The sequence below is a fragment of the Capsicum annuum genome, chromosome 9 (genome assembly GCF_002878395.1).
Source record: "Capsicum annuum cultivar UCD-10X-F1 chromosome 9, UCD10Xv1.1, whole genome shotgun sequence".
NCBI classification, from domain to species: Eukaryota; Viridiplantae; Streptophyta; class Magnoliopsida; order Solanales; family Solanaceae; genus Capsicum; species Capsicum annuum.
Window position 1 is genome coordinate 56809260 of NC_061119.1, and position 25564 is coordinate 56834823.

At 34.3% G+C, this 25564-nt stretch overlaps 1 long non-coding RNA gene across 1 annotated transcript; it reads right to left on the reverse strand.

The window, feature by feature from the left end:
* Positions 1 to 752: 752 nt before the first annotated feature.
* On the reverse strand, positions 753 to 24596 carry LOC107842807. Its single transcript, XR_001666107.2, has 4 exons — positions 24375 to 24596; positions 22445 to 23173; positions 21245 to 21295; positions 753 to 1013 (listed from the first exon to the last, which is right to left on the reverse strand). It is a non-coding gene; the product is annotated as an uncharacterized LOC107842807 (long non-coding RNA).
* Between the last annotated feature and the right edge of the window lie 968 nt (positions 24597 to 25564).

A 25564-nucleotide genomic window follows, 5' to 3' on the forward strand; every position in this document is an offset into this window, starting at 1 on the left:
CTATCCAATCATAAGCTACATCCTTCAACCTATAGGATTCCAACTCTACACTCTACTCCTCAGAAACATACATAATCTGGGTGATATTTTTCATGTTATCTAAATAAAGTTGTAGGTCCTCACCTGCCTTCGACCCAAAGAACTCTGGCGGATTCATTCTTATGAAATCCCTAATTTTGGCTGTTGCTAAATCAATATTCTGCTGAAGTGGGACTGCAGCCTAACGGTTGCCCTAAATATTGGCATTCACTGCCTGGGCCAATGCCTTAAAGGAAGCCTAAAACTCAGCATGGGATACGTTCTCATTCAAAGAACTGACGGACTGAGGTGGCTGGCTATCATATCTGTGGGCGTTAGCTTAATGAGGAGGCATATTCAACTGTCACGTAAGAGCACGAGTTAAAAGAAGATACAGACACTATAAGTATGATAGATCATGAAAGAAAGCGATGATTTCCTAAGAACATCCCATAGTCTCTTGCTCATAAATGTGGTGCGCTTCACACCCATGATCAAGACTCTATGTAACGCGACTTGTCTGACTCCCTAGGACTCTTATAAACCTTAGACTCTGATACCAAGTTAATGACACCCCAAAATCTGATCTCAAGACATCACATGATGCTCAAGCCTATGAGTAGCCTTAAGCTAACCCGTCTGCCTTCGACTAAGCCTAAATCTCATAATAATGGAAATATAGACATAAAATTCATATTAAATGCTAAAATTAGCTGAGATAACTGAGAATAATCTGAATATAATCTCTAAAAATCACATATTATAAGTCTAAATCAAATCTAGCAGTCTGACAAGCCTCTACTACTAACAACTAGAGAGTCACTGGGACAGACCCCCAGCTAACTCGAACTGTCTGAAAAGAATACTGAATCATATAAACTGATAAGCTGCAAAATCTTGAATGATTAAGTCCTTGAACTATGAAGACTCACCAACTGTCGGATGTAGATGGAGATTCTCAAACTACTTACGTTGCTGATACTGAGCACCTGTACCTACATTTATGAGATAATGTAGCACATAGACGTATGTGTGGATCAGTACTTTGAGGATGTACTGAGCATATGGGGGTAAAATACATAAGTAAAACATTACATCATCATCATAATTCGTAAACAATGCATGCTAAATGTAAATAACTCATATAAGCTGGAATATCTAAAATACTAAAATCTGTAATCATGAATAGCGAATCACACTTTATAAATCTAGTGAGTCATAGCATTTAGTTCTAAAAGTTTTACTTGTATTCTTTCTTTAAATCATACTGTCTAAGTGTAGAAAGGTCAAACGTTTATTTTTGAAATCTGAAAGCTAAAATCTGTAGCTAATATATTTCTATAAAGCATATCTGAATAAAGTTGTGAGCCTTTACACTTAGTTTTCTAAAAGTTTTTTTGTTATTCCTTTCTATTAGGGAAATACTCAAAAACTGTTTATTCATTTTTACTAGCATAGAGGTTCTTCTAACTGACATAAACCATGTGAGCTAACATGGAGTCCAACATCATGTTCCACTATGGGAAAAATCTCATAATGGGGAGAGGTGTCATACGCTTGCCAAGGAATATAACCTGAGCTAAGTAATCACATCTATAACTATAACCCATATTGGAATGGGAATAATCTCATAAGTTGTACCTACGTTGACTACGTAGTTCTATAGAATATTGGGTACTCTAATCCCACACTTCCTACTCGATGCTAAATACTACTCCCTTTGATCTGCTACGTTTATTCTTATTGGAAATCCACTTTAAAATTAGCATAAGGGTTATTCCAAAACAAATTATGCATTTATCTGAGTTATTCTGTAATTAAAGCTGATTTGAATTCTGTAATCTATAATAAATCTATAATGTGGATTCCAAAACTTATCTTAGGATCAAAAGATCAAAATTATATTGAAAATCTGTAAATTATATGTTCAGAAGATGCTGAAAGCATCATCTTTCTTGAAATATCAACACAGCTTGGGCTTAATAACTCATGCTTCAAATTCATGCCAAAACATCATAATAATCATGCTATATAATGAAATCAATGATATTTAAACTCAAAATTTGGAATTTACTACAATAGGCATGAAAATATGGAAATAGACATGCAATTTAACTTTATGAACACTTGAAATCTCATAATCTTGTAACTAGCAATAATGGGTATAAACCCTAATTCAAAACTCATGTAATTTTATATAAAATCATGTAAATTTATAATTGAAAACTAATTTTGGGTACAAGGATGAAAGAGGATCTTTGTTCATAAACCCAATATACCTTGATTGATGATTAGATGAAGAAACTTGAATTTTTTATTCCTATTTGAGTTCTTGGAGATGGATTCTTGATTATCTTATCTTGGGAATCCTCAATTTAGAGCTTTCTTGGAGAAATAATGATGGATTTTTATTTCTTGGAGAAGAAGCTTTGAACTCTAGGATTTTTGTTTGAGAGAGAATTGATGAATAATGAGTAAATAGGCTTAGAATGGGTTTAATCTTATGGATTGGGGGCTTGGGAATTGACCAATATACCCCTTTTGAACTTTAAATCAGACTTGAAATTAAATTCCCATTTTATAGGCCACTGCGATGCGCCACTATCGCGGTGGCTCACTAGAAAATGATGAATGGGAACTGGAAGTTCTCCGCGACGTACCACCATCGTGGTACTCTATTGGAATGTCATTTTGGCCACCAACGCGATGCGGTAAGATCGTGTTGGTCTACTGGAATGTGACATCTTGGAAATTGGACTTCTCCACTACACGTGACAATCGCGGAGGTCTGCTGGATTTTGACGATTGGGATTTTAACCATCTTCGTGATGCGGTGAGTGCCCAGGTGGCACACTGCTTTACAAAAATTGCCATAACTTCTCAACCGAGTATCGAATTTAGGTGAATTTGGTATCGATGGAAAGATTGTTCAATTTCCCACACAATAAGGGGTCTAAATCTGAAAAATTTTGCATGAAATAAAAGGTATTCATTTTCAAAAAATATTTCTTGATATTCTAGGAACAAAATTAAGCTAGGAAAAGTACGGGATATCACAGTCATATAAATGATTGTTATATGGGAATCATGAGTAGTTTAGGATTAATTTCAGTGACCAAAAAGAACTTTGAAAAATGTGAGGCTTGTCGTAGAGCAAAAAATCACAAAAAGGCCTAATTTTCAAGTTGAAAGAAAAACTGAATTAGTTCATACTGATATTTGTGAACTTGGTGGAATTTTAACTCGGGGAGGAAATAGATATTTTATCACTTTCACTATTGATTTTTCTAAGATTACATATGTTTACTTAATGAAAAATAAAAGTGATGCATTTGAGAATTTTAAAACTTTTCTCCATGAAGTTGAAAATTAGTTTAATAGAAAAATAAAAGAATAAAAAGTGATAGAGGCCGTGAACACGAGACACATGAGTTCAATTCTTTTGTTAGATCATTGGGTATAATTCATGAAACTTCTCCTCCTTATTCTCCTACATCTAATGGTGTAGCGGGAAGGAAGAATAGAACTTTGGTTGAGTTAACTAATGTCATGTTAATTGAGTCTTGTGCACCTTTAAGTTTTTGGGGTGAAGCTCTTTTGACTGCTTATTATGTGTTGAATCGTGTGCCTCATAAAAAGACTAAACTAACACCTTTTGAGTTGTGGAAAGGACATAAGCCAAATTTGGGATATCTAAGAGTTTGGGGTTGCTTAGCCTATGTAAGGTTAATGGATCCTAAAATCTCTAAGTTGGGTACAAAAGTTACTACTTGTTCTTTTCTTGGTTATGCTTCTAATAGTACAGCCTATAGATTTTTTAATCTTGAAGATAGTGTGATAATAGAATCAGGTGATGCTATTTTTCATAAAAATAAATTCCCTTTTGATTCTAAAAATAGTGGGGGTCATAGGACTAAAGAAAATATTTTGTCACTACTTAGTTCTTCTAGTTCTACTTTAAAAAATAAAGAAAATGGTGATTTTGAGTTAAGAAGAAGTAAATGAGCAAGAATTGAAAAAGATTTTGGTCCTGATTATTATATTTTAACATTGGAGATAACCCTATAACTTTAAAAGAAGCTTTGTCTTCACATGATGCTATTTTTGAAAAGAGACTATAAATGATGAAATGGAATCACTAATTTCCAATAAGACTTGGAAGCTAGTTGATTTACCATTGGGTTGTAAAATAATTGGATATAAATGGGTCTTATGTAAAAAGTTAAAACCGGATGGATCTGTTGATAAATACAAAGCTAAGCTACTGGCTAAAAGTTTTAAACAACTAGAAGGCCTAGAATTTTTTTATACTTTTTCTCCGGTAACTAGAATAACATCCATTAGAGTTTTAGTTGCTATTGTTGAAATTTTTTATTTACAAATTCATCAAATAGATGTAAAAACTATTTTTTAAAATGGAGACCTAAATGAGGAAATTTATATGGAACAAACCAAGTGTTTTGTTGAGGCTGGCCAAGAAAGCAAAACGTGTAAACTTAATAAATCCCTATATGGCTTGAAACAGGCACCAAAGCAATGGCATGAAAAGTTTGATTCCTGCATGATTGATAATGGATTTAAAACAAACGAGTGTGATAAGTGCATATACATAAGTGTTGGAATAATTTGCATATTATTATTTGCCTATATGTTGATGATTTATTGATCTTTGGCTCTAACATGAATGTTATTGGTGAAACTAAAAATATTCTTAGAAGCCATTTTGATATGAAAGATCTTGGAGAGGCAAATTTTATTCTAGGAATAAAGATAACTAGAACATGTGATGGAATTTTCCTTGACCAATCACATTATGTTGAGAAAATATTGAAAAATTATAATTTCCTTGATTACAAGCATGTTGTAACTCCATTTGATTCTAGTGTTCACTTATTTCCTGTTGAAAGTGGAAATAATGTTATAAATTAAAAGGAATATGCAAACATAACTGGAAGTTTGAGATATGTGACTGTTGCACTAGGCCTGATATTGCATACGCAGTAGGAGTACTTGGCAGGTTTACTAGCAAGCCAGGTGATGAACATTGACATGCTATAATGAAAGTAATGACATATTTAATTGGAATGAAAAATTGTTGTTTGTTCTATAAAAAATATCCTGCTGTACTTGAAGGCTTTTGTGATGCGGATTGAAAAACTTTATCAGGTGATTCTTTATCCACTACTGGTTATGTTTTTACTTTGGGTGGTAGTGTTATTTGTTGGAAGTCTAAAAAGCAAACAATCATTGCTAATGTTGACACTTGATTTTTTTCCCTCCATATTCCAAATTAGTTTTTGAATTTCTCAATTTTAAATAGTTTTAAAATATTTATTTTAAGCTATTTTGGAATAAACATTGACCCTGCCTTTTGAATTTAGGTGAAATTAATATATTTAGTATTTAATTACACATGATTATATAATTATCAGTTAAAGAAAATGATTTAGAATTTATTCAGAGTGAAAATTTGATTAAAGTACAAATACTTTACTTTTCTGAAGATTGATTGAAAATAAGAAATTGATGATACTACTGCTACCCAACCAAACTCCCCTCTTTAATAAATGACACCAGACCAGCTGGCCTATTTCGCCCCAGCCCAACAACACTTCAACCGACCTGAGCCCACCCCTCTTTTTCTCCCTTCAGCTTCAACAAAACAACATCAGTAACCTTTCAACAAACAACAATTAGCCTAACTCCACAAAAACCTGACCCACCCCCTATAATACCTTCTTCTCCAATACAATATAAAACACCTACAGACAAATATCAAAAACAAAAATCAACAACAACATTCACAGCAACATATACAATGACTAACGCCAGCTCACCAAACCCTCCAATGTTTGGATTCCAAATTTCGTACAAAAATCTACCTCACAACCAGATTTCACCCTTCTATTTTTTCCCTCTCCAATCAGACCAAAATCTCTTATAAATATCCATTGAAGAACAAGAGTGAAAGAAAGGATTCTTGGGGAAAAATTAGGGATTCGGGAGGATCATTCCTCCAATCCCATGTGACCAAAGAATTCAAGAAGAAATTCCATCGAAAATTCAATTCCGACGGGAAGCTGAATTTTGGCGGGTTGAAATTAAAACTCTGATAGAAACAACATAAATTTTGGTGGAATTCCGATCGCTTGAGTCTCGTTCATCCTAGTTCCTTCTCCAAAATAGGTGAGAGTTTTATCTTTTTTTTTTTGGAATTTTCATCCCATATTTTGACATCACAGTGAAGTTTCAAACTATTAGTTGTGGAACAGGTTAATCTTTTGTGACTTTCTCTGAAATAGTGGTGTTTAGGGATTGAGAGTTATAACTTATTTTTCAAAATCGTTCGTGTATAGTTTAAACAAATACTATGACTAATGGTGTTGAATATGCATATCTTTTGAGTTGTTATTGTATTAGGTGGTTGTTAATTTATAGATTTTGAAGATGAGTAAGCTATTTCTTATTTTCTATTATTCTTATTTTTTCTTCCGTTCTTGTGTGTTTTCAAATTAGAATTCATTCTCAAAATTCTCTTGCTTTCGAAACGCTAAGCAAGGTGCATTAAAATTTAATTTTTGAAGGTTGCATATGTTCTTTTGGTTCATAGATATGGGACAATGCATATATAGTCTAAATATCACAATTTACAGATAAATTAATTAGTGACAGATGAATTAGTTATAAAGATAACTCTCTCAATGATTTGCATAATCATACATTTTTTCTTGGATGTTTTGACGAACATGAAGAGTAATAAATTAATGAAATTTATAGTAATCCAATATTACCTATATTGGCACATGGGGTGTGTGTTAAGTTTTCTCAAAGTAGCAACTGGATAAAAGAGGCTTTTAAAAAATAAATTTATATTGTCCATCCCCTTTTAATTAGCTTGTGTTTGTCTTCACTATGATGCAAAGTTCAGTTTCTTGACAATTTTAAATCTTGAAGGCTGCATTTTTTTTTTCCTCTTTTTTCTTTATCCTTAATCCTTGCTATTGTTTCTTTGCTTTCATCTTGTTACTGAGAATAAGTTAGTGCGCATATGTCTATGCCTATTCAACTAATGTATGCCCAACTTATATATGCTCCATTGAAGTTAACGTGGTAAAGTTTCTTGTTGACATATTGTAATGCCCCGAGTCTGTACCCTGAACGCTACACGGTGCTTATGGCCCCAAAGGACCATAAGCTAACCCATGATTGTTACCTACTGTGAACACGAAATAAAAGTGTTGTAATAATGCGAAAGATGGATTGAAATGCCATAAGGTTTAAAATACTACTATCAAAACTGAATAAAATACTAAAATACTGAACAATTGTCTAAAACATTCTAGTCTGAAAAGCCTCTAACTGTCTGAATATGGAGTTGATCAGATAAAACCCCAACTAACTCCGACTACTGAAATAATAAACTACTGAATATACTGAAGTAATCTAGCATCCTCAGAGTAAGAGAACTCACTACTATAACTGTTACTGATAATTGGAACTAGCTATGTGTGGTCAGGAACCTGAGCATCCAAACTTATGATATAAGACATCATAGCACAAGAAACGAGTATGCCATTAGTACATGGGAATGTACTGGTATGCTCACTGAGGTAAAGTTGAATGCATAGGTTTATATGAATGAACACTAACTGACTGAATGATATGCAATTGTTGGATTAGCATACATGGAGGATATGTAACTATTGAACATACTGTGCATACTGTAATTGAGTATATTGGAACTAAATCTGATAACTGAATATACTGATAACTTGAGTTTACTAATAATCTCAATTACTGATGACTGAGTGACTGTATCTGATAGTCCTAATTCTGTACAATTAAACTGAGTTCTATTCTGAAGACTAAGACTGAAACTGAAATCGTGGGAATTCTCAATTAACCGACATGCCTCCTAAGTAAACTGAGTGGGTCCAACCTGTAACCCCAGTTGTAAGGGTGCCAGTACCGTGCCATAGGTAAAGACACTATTGTGGTCAAGCCTATCTAATGGGTGGCCCTAAACAGGGATTCAAGCCTAATCTGACGGGAGAACCCTGGGAGGTAGCCAAGCCTTAATCTAATGGGTAACTCCTCACATCCAATGCTCGCTATGTAGTTCTGTAGTATGAGACTGCTACTAACGACTCTACCTTTCAGATGGGAGAAGTCTTCACCTCTACACTCGCTCGGTGCTAGTTCTTGCTTCTAACTGAATGACACTGATTGATTAGACTGGACTAGACTAGACTGAGTTAGCTGGGTTCAGTAACTGACTGAGTTCTGCTATTTGTGATACTAAAGAATTTATTCTGAAATTACTAAGGCTCTATATAAATAGCTAGATTGTCGGGTATTAAATACCCCCAAGACTCGATAGCATGAAAGGTAAAGCAAAGCATCATCTTAAATAACATAAAAATGTTCACTTGCTTATAATTCATTCATAGAGACATTTCAACAAACATTTGTAATTCCTTAACTTGTACATGGATGGGGAATACATGTTAGCATGCTATAATGGCATTATTTCATTCTCATAGACAATTTATCAAACACATGAGAAGCATACTTGGTTCATTAAATCATAAACACTTACAGTTAACATGGTTACAACAATCAACTTGCAAATTGAAGGGTTTATCATACTTATCATATAATTCCACACATACTAGAATCAATCCTTGGAACTTGTAATCTAAATCATGAATTAAAACTCAAACAACACCATGAACATGAATTCAATTTAATTCAAACATGAAAATCATAAATTATAAATCTTGTATTGGGAAAAAGGATTCTTGGGCTCCATGGAAGGTAAGGATCCATGGATGAACATTTAACATACCTGGGAATCTTAATTCTTGATATTCTTGAAGACTCTCGAAGGGATTTTTGAGATTGCTCTTGAAACTTAGAGGCTAGGGTTTTCTATCTTTGAGAGAGATTGTCATAAATTAGGGAAAAATGAGTTAATAATGACCTAAATGCATATTTAGGGATTAAATCTCACATCTGGGTGGATAAAATTCATGGGAAAACACTAATTTAACCTTGGACGAAACATTAATTTTTCATCAAAATTTCCAATTTGGGGCCCTGGCATGACACGATGCTATTGCGCTGTGTCTCTGGAAACTGATAGTTGCGAACAGGGCTGACGGCGTGACACGACATAATCACGGACCCTTACTGGATTTGGACAATTGGGAATTGGAGGCCTTTCGTGATGTGGTGAGATTACGAAGCCATACTAGAAATTGACAATTGTCATTTTGACCTATGGCGTGATGCGCTACTAACTGAAATGATGATATTTTACAACTGAAACTTCAAATAGCCATAAATTCTTACCCAGTTATCGAATTTAGGTAAATTTATACCGTAGGAAAGCTAACTAAATTTCCTACAAGGTGGTGGGTCTAAATATGGGAAATTCTTCCTAGAACAAAAATTCTATTTAAGGATTCTCATGTGTTGAAGACTAAACTGAGTTGGGAAATTGCAGGGTATTGCAATATCCCCCCTTGGGAACATTCGTCCTCGAATATGGCTAGTTAAGTTGAAAGAATACTGTCATACTGGGTTTACATACTGAACTAGACATATACAACTGAAGCATGATTACGTGACTGGTCTGATAGACTTAACTTACATACTGAACATGCATATTTTATTTACGATTACATGGCTAAAACTGATTCATGAAACACATGAATGACATGAGAATGATATGAGATGGTAACTGATAATAAGTTTGTAATGGTACTGAATATGGGACTGAGTAGGTTTAAGGAAGACTATGATAATGTTTGAGCCACCATCTAACTGAAGCATAACTGAATGACTTCGACATAATGCTGAGGCCTGAGAAACACATAACACAAACTGAACTTCACGGACCATTAAGAGTGTAACATGAGTCATGGGAACTGAGCATACTGAGAAACATGAATACGTACATCATGAACTGCATGACCTGAGTTTAGAATTTTTGAACATATGGAACCTGATTCGTACTACAGAGTGAACTGGAACTCCTTATACTAGGAACTATAAGCATGCATGGTTTTATACCATGTACTATACTACCATCTTCTCCTTAGCTTAAAGTTATTATTCTAAGTCCGTGGGTCATTAAATAACCCTACTACTATTTCAGGGTTTGACTTTAGAATGGACTGTTATGTAAGAAATTGCAAAAGATAGAGAAGCTCATGGATCTAATAAGGAATGAACATATAAGTGGGAGAATTTTAACTTACCAGTGACCACATCAGAAGGACTTTCCTGATCCTATCAGGACTGAAGTGCATAAAATCTATTTAGACATTGTCCACGGGTGGCACTGGAAGGGGAGCCCTACTAATTTGGGCGACTGGACTAAATTGGTAATTGATGAGACTGACCCTAATGGCGCATATCCCTACCTCTCTGAGTATCTACTCGACACTCCCTGAGCCGATGACCCAGTTTCCCACATCTATAACAATCATTACTGCCAGCCCTACATTCTTCCTGATAGTTTTTACCACACTCTCCATAAAATGGATTAGTACGACCATTTCTTATGCTATCCTGGGTCATCGGTACACTGGATAAGGATAGAGCTAGGACTGAGAACTTTGGGAGAAAATGGGAATGGTTACCACCATCTAACTTAGGATGATTGAAATTAAAACTACCTGTTCTAGCTTTTTTATTTTCCCTCTCTTTTACTTTAGCCTTCTGCTCTTTAATCTATTAAGCATGGATTATTAGTCTAGATATGTCCATCTCCTTAATTAACATTGTGGTTCTGCACTCATTAACCGTACTCTCTGACACCCCAGATACAAACTTACTCATCCTGGACGTATTGTCCGCTACCACATGAGGAGCATATCTGGATATTTGAGTAAACTTAAGGGAATACTCTTTCACGCTCATGTTTCCCTACCTGGGACTACCTGAGATTTATAAATTCTAACACTTTGGCCTTTCTCAACTTTAAGGGAAAGAATCTATCCAGAAAAGCAGTAGCAAACTCTTCCCACTCTACGGGCCTTGCATCTGTGCCCTTATCTACCTTTCACTGCTAAAACCAAGTATGGGCTACATCCTGCAACTGATATGCAGCCAACTCAAAACTCTCACTAGAGGTCACTCCCATGATATCTGTGACTTTCTGAACCTGATCGAGGAACACTTGTGGGTTCACTTCTGAATTAGATACCATAAAGGAAGGAGGATTCATTCAGGTGAAGTCTTGAATTATGGTGGTAGTAGTATTGTCCACTGGTTTGGCCATAATAGGAGCTAGCTATTCATTCTAAGCTATGACTGGATTGGCTAGAGTAGTGAATGCAGATCTAAATTCTGCATGAGAGACATGCTCATTCAGGGGATCTGCCTGAACGGGCTGAGGAACAGACTAATTCCCATTCCTTATTTTGTTTATCCATTTGGGAGGCATGTTCTATAAATGAAAGAAAGAAATGGATTAGACTGAGAGTGTAACTTGAGCTCATGCTCACTCGCATGACATGAAACAGAAAGAAGGGAAACTTTTCCTAAAACATCTCATAGCCTCCTATCCATAAGTGTGGCACGCTACATACCCATGTACAAGACTCAACTTGATGCAGCTTTCACACTCCCTAAGACTCTGTTAAACCTTAGGCTCTGATACTAAGTTTGTAATGGCCCGAGTCTGTACCTATAATACCCTAAATTTTTTCTAAGCTTAATTTCTCCTAGAGAAGATTAAGGAGTGACTTCCTAAGTGAGTATCATTTTAACCATATATAATTTCCCTAATTTTGAATTTTTATTACATGGGAAATTTGATAAGTTTTTCGTCGATATAGGATTTGCCCAAATCTGATACCCGGACAAGAAATGATGGATAATTTAAGTCCTAGTCGTAAAACAGCATCATTTTAGTGCTTGGCGCATCGCGAAGAGGGTCTATTTGACAATTTTCAATTTCAAGTGAAACTCTGCAATAGCGACGCATCGCAAAGGACCCCAATTTCCCAATAGTCAATTTCCAGTGGCCTAGCATGATTGTGACACATCGCGCTGAAGTTCCAGGTCCCAACCAGTGGGACAATACGGTGGCTCTAAGTCACAATGACTCGTAGATTCCTATTTGTCAATTTCCAGTGAGCCACCGCGATAGTGGCGCATCGTGGTGGCCCATAAAATCAGGTTCCCAGTTTAATTTTTCTGGATTCATACAAAAGTTAAAAAAGGCACTTTGGACTTTTTCCAAGCCTCTTAAACTGTACAAACATCACATTAAATTCATTTACAAGCATTCTATGAAGTTTTTCTCAAGTTTTCTCTCAATAAAAACTTTAAGTATCTAAAACCACTTCCAAGAATCTCAAGAATCAATCATAGATTTTCTAAATTGAGTCAAGATTCAAGGTTCCCAAGTCAAGGGCTTCAATAACCCTCATTCAAGAGTACAAATAGAGTCCTAAAAGCGAGAGTTAATCCAAAGCTTCTAATTCAAGGTATGTGGGGTTTTGAACAAGGCTAATCCTTTCACCCTTGTGCCCAAAGGCTTATTTAAACTACAATTTTATGCAATTTATGAGATTTATATGAAATTGAATTGGGGGCTTTTCATCCATTGTTATTGGTTGCAAGCTTTTGATATTTCCTATGAATTGACAGTCTAATGACATAATTTTTACATGTTTTCTTGAGAAATTGCAGCTGGGTCTATACCCCGTAATTTAATCCTTGAGAAGTTAATAGTTGAAATATTTGAGATATTGAAGTATATGAGTATGTTGAGATTATGAGCTAAATTACTGTAAATTCCAGATTTCTATATGATTTATGAACCTATATGCTATCTAATATGCATTTTGATAAGTTTTAACTTGAGATTGAATTATGGGTCATTAAGCCCTATTTGAGACTTGCAATTTTATAAACTCCTGTGCTATAAGCACCCATGATTTGAGTATTCTGAGACTTCACTACATGAGATTACAGATTTGATTGTTGGGTTCTTATGAACCATGAGATTATTTTGAAAGTGGATTTTCATGAGATGAGCGAGATAAATTAAAGGAAGTAGTATTTAGCATCGAGTTGGTTAAGTTACTATGGTTTCTTACCCCAGAACTATATGCCACCGTAGGTTTGAGATTTTGGGCCTAAGGCCGAGATGATTGGGCCCGAGGCCGAGATAAGGGCTCACTGAGTTGAGGTTATACTCCTTGGCAAGAGTATGGCGCCTCTCCCAAATATGAGGTTTCTTCCTTAGGAGGACATCCCTAAACTAAAGTATTTTCCATTGAGATAGAATACTTTTCCTAAAGCTTGGAGATGAGATATTTTCTAAAGTGAACGAATTGCTTTTGAGTATTTTCCAAACAAGGAAGTAGTCTTCTCTACTAATAAGAGTTGATCATCAGTTTTTAAACCAAAGTCATATGATTTCGAGTTCCAAGTGTTTGAGTTCAAAAGAGTTATAAGTACTTGAGCATTAAATAAGTTTTACTCCCCATGAGATATATGCATGAGTTGAAAGTATTGTTTAAAGTTTCCTTCAGCCTATGAGTAATGACAATAAGAGAAGAGTATAGATTTTAAAGCCAAAGTATAATGACTCGCGAGATTTGTGTTACATGCTTCATTTTACATGATTTATAAGCTTTACATTTTAGACTTATTCAAGCCATGTGAGTCATTCCTATTTGCATGCATGATTTGATTAAAGCGTATTGATATTGTTTTATGTAAATGTATACACCCCATATACTCAGTACATTCCCAAGTAATGATCCACATATACGTCTATATGCTACATTGTCTTATAATATAGGTTCAGGTGCTCAGTCCCAGTCTCATTAGTAATTCCCGAGTACCTTTGTCTACATTTCTCTAGTGGTGAGTCCTCATGGTTCGAGGGACTATCTTCAAATACTTCAGTATTTGATTGGTTATGTTATTACTTTTAGTGCAATTTGAGTCAGTTAGGGATTTGTCCGAATAGCTCTCTAGTTCATGGAGTAGTAAAGGCTTTGTCAGACTAGTTATCAAATTGTGGTTATGTTGAGATTTCTAGTATTATAGTTGTTTGGACCAAGTATTATATTTGTGTTTCCTTTCATTTTTATATGATAGTGCCAGTGTTTTGTATATTCCTTCTTGAATGAGTTATTATGAGAAGTGATAGGTTTAAAGGGTTAGATTGGGGCTACTTGTAGCCCTAAGCACTGTGTGACGTCCCGAAGGGTGATTTTGGGTCGTTACAAACATGGTATCATAGCCTAAGCTTTTAATGGAGTCCTAGGGAGTTTGTCAAGACGCATTGAGTAGAGTCTTGATCATCAGTATGTAGCGCGCCATATCTATAAGCAAGAGGCTACAAGACATTTTAGGAAAAAGTTGTTTCTTTCTTTCAGATTTCATCGTGCTTGCAGTTGTCCCTCTCATCTAATAATTTATGCTCTCTTATTTTAGAAAATGCCTCTCCGAAGAGTGAATGCTCGCAGAAACGATGATGAGCAACCCCCACCTGTTGATCCTTTGAATAAGACTATGTCTCATGCTGAGTTTCGGGCGGTCTTTCAGGTGTTAGCCCAAGTAGTCACCGCTAATGTTTGGGCCAATAACCAGGTCGTAGTTGCAAATCATAGGGAGGTGATGTAGCTACTTCTAGGATCCATGATTTCATGTGGATGAATCCACCAGTATTTTATGGGTCCAAGGCAAGTGAGGACCCACAGTTGTACCTTAGGGAAGTGAGAAATATTATGCAGGTGATGCATGTTTCTGAGGAAGAACGTGTTGAGTTGACATCTTACAAGTTGAAGGACATAGCTTATGACTGGGTTGTATTATGAAGGAAGGGTAGAGGTGAGTATGTTGCTCCTATGACTTGGCATGTGTTCTAAGATGCATTCTTAGACAAGTTCTTTCTGCTTGAGATGAGAGAAGTAAAGATTGAGGAGTTTATGAACTTGAGGCAAGGCTCCATGACTGTTAAGGAGTACTTCTTGAAGTTCAACCAGTTGGCCAAGTATGCTCCTGATTTGATTTCTGACACCCGAGCTAGTATGAGCAAGTTCGTGATAGGTGTTTCTAGTTTGGTACTGAAAGAATGTAGGACTGTGATGCTACATAAGGATATGGATCTATCTAGGTTGATGACGCATGCACAGCAGATAGAGGTGGATAAGATAAGGGAGAGAGATAGAGTGAGGGGTAATAAGAGGGCTAGATCTGAGCAGTATGAGTATAGTTATCCCAGGTTCCATGAAGGGAAACGCCCTCAGTTTCAGAGATGTTTATCTATTCTAGTAGCTTCATCAGTTAGTGCTCCCACACCTAAAGGCAGGCAGGAGCAAGGGAGAAGGTCTTTTATGTCTAAGTCACAGAACAGTATTTGTACCAGCCCTCGTTATTCTTCTTATGCTAAGTGTGGTAGCGATCATCCCAATGAGTGTTTCGTAGATTTAAGAGGTTATTTTGGTTATGGCAAGTAGGGCCACAGACTTACATATTGTCTGCATGCTACGCAAGGGACCAGAGATGCCCAACCTCAAGCACAGACTACTAGTACACCAGCTCTTATCCCTCGTCCTGCCCCTGTGCAGGGCGCTTCATCTAACACTGCTGGCGGTCAGCGCCAAAATAGATTTTATGCCTTACCATCCCATAAAAAAAGGAGGACTCTCCCGATGTTGTTACTGGTATGCTCCGCGTCTTTTGTTTTGATGTTTATATGTTGTTGGACCCCAGGCCAAGTCTCTCCTTTGTGACCCCACTTGTGGCTGTGAATTTCAAAATGAGTCCCGAAAAGATTCCTGAGCCTTTCCTAGTCTCCACACCATTAAGGGAGTCAATTGTTGCTAAACAAATATATAGAGATTGTCCTGTTACTGTTCTTCATAGAGTCATACTTGCTGATTTGATAGAGTTAGACATGGTGGATTTTGACCTTATTCTGGGTATGGATTGGTTTCATTCTTGTTATGCATCTATAGACTGTCGTACCTATGTGGTCAAGTTTTAGTTCCCTGATGAGCCAGTTTTTGAGTGGTCTGGGAGTTCGGTATCTCCCAAGAGTCATTTTATCTCCTATCTCAAAGCCAAAAAGCTAATAACTAAGAGTTGCATCTATCACTTAGTTAGTGTCAAAGACACTAAGTTTGAGGCTCCAACTATTCAGTCAGTCGATATTGTTAATGAACTTCTAGATATTTTTTTGGAAGATCTCCCAAGGGTACCTTCGGATAGAGAGATGGACTTTGAGATTGACCTTCTTCTCGACACTCGTCCCATTTCTATTCGCCATACCATATGGCACCTGCTGAGCTTAAGGAGTTAAAAGAGCAACTCAAAGATCTTTTAGACAAAAGTTTCATAAGGCCTAGTATTTCTCCTTGGGACGCACCTGTTCTATTCATGCGGAAGAAAGATAGTTCTTTGCGTATGTGCGTTGACTATCGCCAGCTTAACAAGATCATAGTCAAAAATAAGTATTCTCTTTCGAGAATTGATAACTTGTTTGATCAGTTGCAAGGTGCAAGTTATTTCTCCAAGATAGACCTTAGATCCGGCTATCATCAACGTAAAGTGAGGGAATATGATATTTCAAAGACAGCTTTCTTAACCCACTATGGCCACTTTAAGTTTCTAGTCATGTCTTTCGGGCTAATCAATGCCCCAGCAGCTTTTATGGACCTAACAAATTGAGTGTTCAAGCAATATCTTGATATATTTGTTAGAGTGTTCATAGATGACATCCTTGTCTACTCCTGTAGTGAGCATGATCATGCAGATCACCTTAGAATTATCTTGCAAACTCTTAGAGGTCACCAGTTGTTTGCTAAATTCAGTAAGTGTGAATTTTGGCGAAGGTCTGTAGCCTTTCTGGGTCATGTTGTTTCAGTCGAAGGTATTTGATTTGATCCCTAAAATATAGAAGTTGTAAAAAATTAGCCTAGACCTATCTGTCCGTCTGATATTAGAATTTTCTTGGGTCTAGCGGGCTACTACCGCCTCTTTGTTGAAGGTTTCTCCTCTATTATGTCTCCCATGACTCGGTTGACCCAAAAGAAAGTTAAGTTCCAATGGTTAGATTCCTATGAGAAGAGTTTTCAGGAGTTGAAGACTCGACATACTTCAGCCCCTATGCTGACTTTGCCTAATGGTACAGATGATTTTGTGGTGTATTGTGATGCCTTTAGAGTTGGTTTGGGTTAATGCAAAGAGGTAAGGTTATAGCCTATGCCTCTAGACAGTTAAAGTCGCATGAGAAAAACTACCCAACCCATGATCTTGAGTTAGCTGTTGTGGTCTTCGCTTTGAAAATCTAGAGACACTATCTTTATGGTGTTCATGTTGATGTGTTTACTGATCATAAGAGCCTGCAGTATGTGTTTACTGATCATTTGAGTTTCGCATTTCATCCGCAGACTGATGGTCAGGCTGAGAGGACCATCCAAACTTTGAAAGATATGTTGAGGGCGTGTACTCTAGATTTCAAAGGTAGCTGGGATGAGCATTCACCACTGATCGAGTTTGCATAAATAATAGTTACATGCTAGCATCGAGATGGCACCATTTGAGGACTTGTATAGTAGGAGATGTAGATCACCTATAGGTTGGTTTGAAGTAGGTAAAGCTACTTTGGTTGGACCTGATGAAGTATTTGAGGCTATGGATAAGGTGAAGTTGATTAGAGAAAGGTTGAAAACAGCTCAGAGTCGTCAAAAGTCGTACGCTGATGTGAAGAGAAGGGATCTTGATTTTGAGGTGGGTGATTTGATGTACTTGAAGATTTCACCCATGAAAGGGGTAAAGAGGTTTGGTAGAAAGGGGGAAGCTTAGCCCCCGTTATGTTGGCCCATATAGAGTCTTGAGCCATGTTGGTAAAGTAGTCTATAAAGTTGAGTTGCCCGCAGAGTTGCCAGTCGTTCATCCTATTTTTCATATCTCCATGCTTAAAAAACATATCGGTGATTCCGTTGTAGTATATCCTTCAGAGAGTGCTGATATTCAGAACAGTCCTTCATTTGAAGAGATTCTTGTTGAGATTCTAGATTTTCAGATCCGTGGACTGAGGAACAAATAAGTTCCCTTGGTCAAAGTTTTGTGGCAGAACTAGTCAGTTGAGGGCGCTACTTGGGAGTCAGAAGCAGACATGCGAGCCAAGTACGTGCACCTCTTTTCCGTAAGTTCAGATCAACTCGAAGGTAATATTCTTTCTTAATTCAGCTCTTCTAGTCTAAAGTTTCAGGTATGCATCTACCCTTATTAAGTTCATACATTCTCTAAAGTATGCAAGAGTTTAGAAAGACATAGAGTTAGTTTAGCGAGTTCTTCCAGCATTACGTACTCAATTTCCTCCGTGCTCTTAGCTTAACTAGCGACATTCGTGGATGAATGTTTCCAAGGGGAAGATATTGTAATACCTCAAATTTTTCCTAACTTAATTTCTCCTCAAGAAGATTAAGGAGTGACTTCCTAAATGAGTATCGTTTTAATCATTTGGGTTAATGAAATCAACTATGTGGGCTATAAGAGTGATGGAACCGTGATCAGTGAACATGTAACTTACGAAAAATTAATTTCGATAATAGCTGGAGAACTGAAAATAGACAAAACTAGAAAAAAATTGAGGCTCGTTACACTGTTAAAGGAAATGTTTGTCTGTTGTTGATTAGTTAGATTGACTGCATAAGTTAGATGATATCTTTAATTGAAAAATCATGCAAAGCAACTTGTTTCTACCAATTTTGATTATTTGTTGCAGTATTGTTGTTGGGTTTTTTATTCTATTCTTATGTTGTACTAGATATACTTCAAATATAGATATAATTATCTTTGTTTACACGTAATAATTCTTGTATCATTTATCCACCTATATGCATAAAAAAAATTAAGATGACACAAAAAAATAAAATAAAAGAAAGGGATATAACTACCTGTGATAATGGAGAACCATAGAAAATAAATATTAGGATTATTAAATGATGTTTTTTAATTATATTTTTTTAGTAACAATATATATATATATACTAGTTGCAAAATGCCCGTGCCAATATAAAATCAGACAGCAAAAATATTTTTTCAAAAGTATAATATTAATTTCTTTTTGAATATTATTTGAATTTGAAATTTTAAAAATGTTTAAAATCTTATTCTCATTTCTTTCACTTTTTGTCTATTTTTCTTTTTCAAAATTTACGGTATTTTTTGATAGTTATAACGATGATTCTTAAATTACATTCATGTTCTTTAGGTAAAGTACATTCAAAGAACTAATTTTATTATTGTAAAAATTATAACAAAATTTAACTTCAACTTCAAAATTTTCAAATAAAGTCAAAATATATTTGTAATAGTATGTAATAACTCGTATATGAGATCCAATATATCATATTATGTAGTTATATTATTTTAAAATATTACTTTTTTGAAGTAATATTTAATTATATATTTTGGATAAATTAGTCAAATTGAATAATTTTGCCAAAAATTTTCTGAAGATGAGGTTATGAATCATATTTATATCTATAATATATTAAAAGTGTGAATCCCTTAAAAAAGTGATTTAAACTTTTTGCTCTTCATTAAAACTCTCTGTAATAGACAATATCGTCTTTTTAGTATTTTTCTCCAATTATTATTGATTATATTTATAATAGTTTGACTCCTAAAATATATGGGTTCAGAATTTTAAAAGATTTGGTACTTTTTCTAAAATTAGGAGTCCTAAAATATAAGTAAGAAGTCACTTTTGTTTTGGAATTTGTCTAGGTTTAATGTTAAATTTATGGTGCATATTTATTAAGTCCACAATTAGAGTTGTATATAAGTAGTCTTTGTCCGAGATTCTCTGTGTCAAATAACGACATTGAAATAGTATAAACTAACTCAAACTATTTTTTATTTGACAACATAAATAATTACCTTAATTAAAATTTGGAGTTAAACATGAGTGTACTGGCGGGTAAGCCATGGTTGTGCTTTCTCGCTTCACTAAATCATGGATATAATAAATATACATAAAATTACTTTCAAGTGGTAAATTACGTTTATTCCAGCAGCTATATCATCTAACTTTGTTTGTCTAATGGAAACAAATAAGTTCGCTTTCTATGAGACATTGAACTAACCCTATGTTTACTTTTCTTTCGAGGGTTTAGGCGTATTGATATTTGTCATTATATTAGCCGTATTTTTTTAATTCTTGCCTTTTATATTTATAATCATATGTTGTTTGTTGTGTTTCGATTACTATACTATTTTGTTATTATTTTTTATTCTTTTTTTAAGGCTTCACACTGGTTTCCTTAATAGTTGTTTTATTATGTTTTCTTCTTCTTTATACTTTGATTTGCTACTTAAGCCGAGGGTCTTTCAAAAATAGTGTCACTATCTCTACGAGTTAATGGTATATTCTACCCTTTCCACAGGACCTATTGTGATGATGCTTACAACATATGTCTTGAAGCATTTTCTGATAGTAATCCTTCTACGGTACGTATTGTTGGCATTATCTTGTATTAGTATGAACATAATTGGCTTTGTCATCGAGTAACATTATGTTTCAATTTGCAGGTGACTGGTTACAAGCATGAGTTTCATCTTCAATATATTCTTTAATGGGGAACTAAACAATTCCCTATTAGTTAGGTATCTCAAGTCTAAATTGTTCTTGCTGTTATCTCTATGATGCATAATGCCTTCTTATGACTTGCCGAAAAGATGATTTTTTTGTGGACATGAATGGTTATCTTTTTTTATTTTAATATAAATCTGTATGTATACCTTCTTTTTTTATTATTTATTTATTTGCATTACAGTTTGAAGTGTTCATTATCTGCATTGGAGCTTCACTGAATTCGAGTTCACATTAAAGTCTCATATTAGAGGTTAAGCCCTCTCTACCAAGAGCGACTTGAGACTTAATTGCTCAATTCTAAGGTTGCCAAGAAATTGAAGTGTAATAAAATAAAGTGATAGTAACTTATATTATGATCAAGAGCTGTTTCTTTGTTAAATGAACTTGATAAAAATATCAAAGACATAATATGTGAAAAAATAGAAATAGATGTAATAGTGAATGTACTGGCCCATTGCAAGTCTTTAATTATATTCTTGAAATTTTTTTGCAAAGTGCTTGCATTATTTTGTTTAATATTTGTAAATTATATGGCATTTGAAGCATACTTTTATAAACACGCTATTTGAATAAGTGACTTACCGGGTATTATAGCTCTCCAGCCACTTCATGTTTGGCCTTACCCTTCCCATCCTATAAACAAACAAAACACAAACATTCATTTAGTTAGTCTCAATTAAAAAAACATACACATTCATTTAGTTAGTCTCAATTAAAAAAACATACACATTGATTTAGTTAGTCTCAATTAAAAAGAGGAGTACTATTTTAAAACTCTGTAATGTATGCAATGAAGGACCTAAAATTTAGGCATTGTGGATGCTCGGGAGGTTGGAACATATATTTGGACACCTAAAGTTTTAAGATTCCGCATTAAAACCTAAGCACCCAATTATATTTTTGATTTCAAAGATTTTTTTCATCTTATATCATTTTTTATATATTTTTTAAACATAATTATACCTATTCTGCATTGAGTTTAAGGGGTAACGGAGCACCAGCAATTTGAATCTGAATCCGCCTCTGAAGGCATGGAACCTAAAAAGCTCTTAAAAGAAAGAGTACTTGTTGGCTCAATCAGTGGCCTGAAAAAAAATATCTTCTGATATACATACATACCCTAGCAACAAATATCTTACTTTTTTTTAGCATATGAGAGAGATACACGAATCTCAGCTGTTTGTTTTATTTTTTATTTTAAATTTATTTTGAAAAATAATATCTTTTTCCTTTTTTAAATACTCTATTTACAAATTTTCATATAGCATATTTAAAACTTAAGATTAAAGTATATTTCAATATATTTCACAAGTCCATAACTTACGTCTATAATAATTAAAAGAGATATAGAAAATGTATGGTGAACTATCATGTTCTTCTTCATGTACATTTTTAAATTTAATTTTGATCTTTTAAATTTTTTACTTAATAATGTAACGTTCAACAATTTGTTCTTTTGATATATATTTATTGTTAATTAACATTATATACATATGCAAAGCACGTACACAACACTAGTTTTAAAAAACAAATTTACCCTTTAACTCCAACTTTAAAAATAATCATAAAGTGGTTTTTTTTTTTGGATTTTTCAATAGAAAGAAAGAATTACTTAAAAATAAGGGATAAAAAGCAAAAAGTAGTGTGCATTTAAATTGTTTGGTGTTGTGGGTCCCACAGTAAGTCAGCAACTTATTCACAATTATTACTAAAGGGAAAGAAAAAAAGAAAAAACTGCAAATAGAGAATCAAAAAACGTTGTGCCATCATAGAGGTTCGAACCTGCAAACAAAGTGTTAGAAATGTCAGGCGCCACCCACTAAGCTAAGCAGCTGTCTTGTGAGAGAACCACACAGCTCAAGGAAGTATCTTGACGGTCCGCTGTATGGACACACACATCACTACTAAAAAAAATGCTAAAAAGTGACTGTCAAAAGCGATGGCCAATATCCCTTTTTTGGCCAGAAGCGATGGAAAAGTGTCGCTTTATTTTGCGTCGCAAAAAGGGTCGTTTTTTTGAAAACAATGGCTTGTATCGTTTTTATTACGACGGACCACGTCGCTTTTAAGAATTTTTTTTTTGTTTTTTTTAAAAAAGCAACGTGCTTCATTTTTTATTCTTCGTGTGAAGAACAAATGATGAACAAAAAGTGACGGACATCGTCATTTTATTGAAGGAAAAATAATTTTTTTTCAGAAAAATTGACACTGTCCGTCGTAATTTAAGAAAAATAAAATATTTTTTTAGAAAAAGCGACGTTGGTTGTCGCCTTTTGTTCTTCATAATGATTGAAAAAGCAACATTGATCGTCACTTTTTGTTCTTCATAATGAATAAAAAAGCGACGATCATCATCGTTTTTCTTTTAAAAAAAAGTTCTTGATTTAAAAAGCGCTGCAAAGCGACCCATTTCTGAAAATGTATTTCAAAAAAGCGACGGACAAAAGGGACCCTATCCATTGCTTTTTTGCATTTTTTTTGATGCAGAAATCTGCATTTTCTACATCCCACCTGCCAAATAAAAATACAATTCAGTATATACATCCTCATGCAACACATATTATTACAATAATCATATAACACACTACATCAACAAATCATTTAAGCAATTCAAATCAACAATACTTAAACAATCAAGACAGCAACATCCAAAACACTTAACAATGAATCCAAAAACATTCAAAATGCGTAAATACTCTTAAAGATTTTTGACTAATTAAAAGCTAAGTTCAAAAATATCTAAAAATTATTTAAAAGTCAAGTCCAACAACACTAAGGAGTAACCCCAAAGAACTCCTCATCACTCTATGTTTTCTCTTCGCTACTTTAATCAGGAGCAACAGTCTATATCAAGGCACAATATGCAGATATTACCCCTACCACGAGGAAGTAGGGAAGTTGTTTTTGAAGACCCTCGACTAATGATACATAAGTAAGAAAACATCGAAAGTAAGAAGGAAAATAAAGCATAGCATTCAAAAGAGGAGTAATAACAATAACCAACTCAAATAACCAACTCAAACACTGTAAATAACGAGGAATAACAAAGGTCATAAGCTGCACAAATTTTAATACAGTGCGGAAAATTCTGGAAAGAATTGACCTATTCTATAACTGACTGAATTAAGAAATTTCTGGCTGGTTAATTCAATTTTAATGGCAACAAACACAGGTCCTTCAATCCAACAGAACTTCTTGCCTCTCATTAGCTACAATATACTCGGTGTAATCCTAGAAATGGGATATACATGGGAGGGTCGCGTGTACACAGACGCTATTTCTACGCTATGAGGATATAGAAACTATTTTTGACAGACCTTCGGCTCAAGAAAAGCATAACAAATTGAACCAAAGAAAACATGTAATACTAAAATAGTGAATAAGGGGCCAAGCTTAGCAGTTCCAGAATAATCAAAATTTTATTTTTTAAACTTAGTAATTTAGCATTTTACTAAGTATTCAGTGGTAATACTGACGTAGATTCAAATCCATGAGCAGATGAACATGAAAAAATATGCAACAAACAGTGAAAGATAACTGAAGTTCTATTACAAATTAATTGAATGAAGAGAAACACCGAGATACATGCATATTTCAAAAATATAACCACTGAACTCAGCTTAGAACGGAGATACATGTATATTTACACTTCAAAAAAAAAAATCAGCCGGAACATATTTATTTATAAAATAAAAAATGAAGAACAGTGTACCAGGCGGCTGAAAGATTAACATCACACTCGTTTTTCTGTTTTTTCAAAATCCAGGTAAAATTTCTAGTGAGATGGAGGTGAGAAGAGATTTTGATTTTGGAGTTTTTGGGTGTGAAGATATTTGCAGAGAAGCTGTGGAAGCGTAACTACTGAAATGGGAAAAGTGAACAGCTAAGGAAAAAGGGAGATACTCCTCAGTCCCATTTTATCTTATGCATATGATTTCCTTTTTAATCCGTCTAAAATGAATATATCTTTCCTTTCATAACTATTTAAAAATAATTTTACTTTTACTTTTATTAATTCTACTTAATTAAAAAAAATAGTAGCACATTTTTTGATAAAAAAATAATTTGATAAACATAACCAAATTTTTTCTTATTTCTTGAACATACATAAAACTAGAAGTGCAAGGCCTTGCCGCACGGGCCCAACAGTAAAACATGTGGATCGCAAGTTTTAAGTTTTACGATTTATCTTGGAGTATAAAGTTTGAGTAGTAGAATATTTTCATTAGTATGATTGAGCTGAAAAAATCACAATTGAAACTTTTTTCTAACCTTCTTGTTGAATTTTATGATCAGAAATATAAAGAAAAAAGAGGCATAAATTTGATGAAATAGCTTAAATCAAATATCCAGTAGATTATTGATTTTCAATATCACAAAGATTAAGAATCATGTTAACTTATCCGATAAAGAGAATACATATCTTAGATTCGCATTGTTTGTTTAATTATTAATTTTAACGCAAGAAAAGAGTGTTGTTTTTTAATAGAGAAGGAAGAGTTGAGATTTTCTTTTCTTTATTTTATTTTTAAAACAGAGAAATGTTAATTAATATTGAGGAGTTATAAAAAGTTGAGAAAGATAGCTACACATATTTAATAGAAAATTTGCTAATGTTAAGAAAGTGCGAAGTGTTTGGTAACAAATTGTGATAAATACATGTTTTTTGTACTTAAATTTGTTTTATTTATATTTAAATTAGTTGGTAAAAATCTATTGCAAATAACATTTATACTTCTTTTCTTTAATTTCCTTAAAATATAGTAATAAAATTTATTTATGTTTTATTCTTCTCACACTTTACTATATATATTTTATCCTCTTTAAATCTCATTATGCCATTTTACCCTCTTTAAACATCACTGTACATTAAAATCACGATTGAAGCAGCTGAAGAAGAAA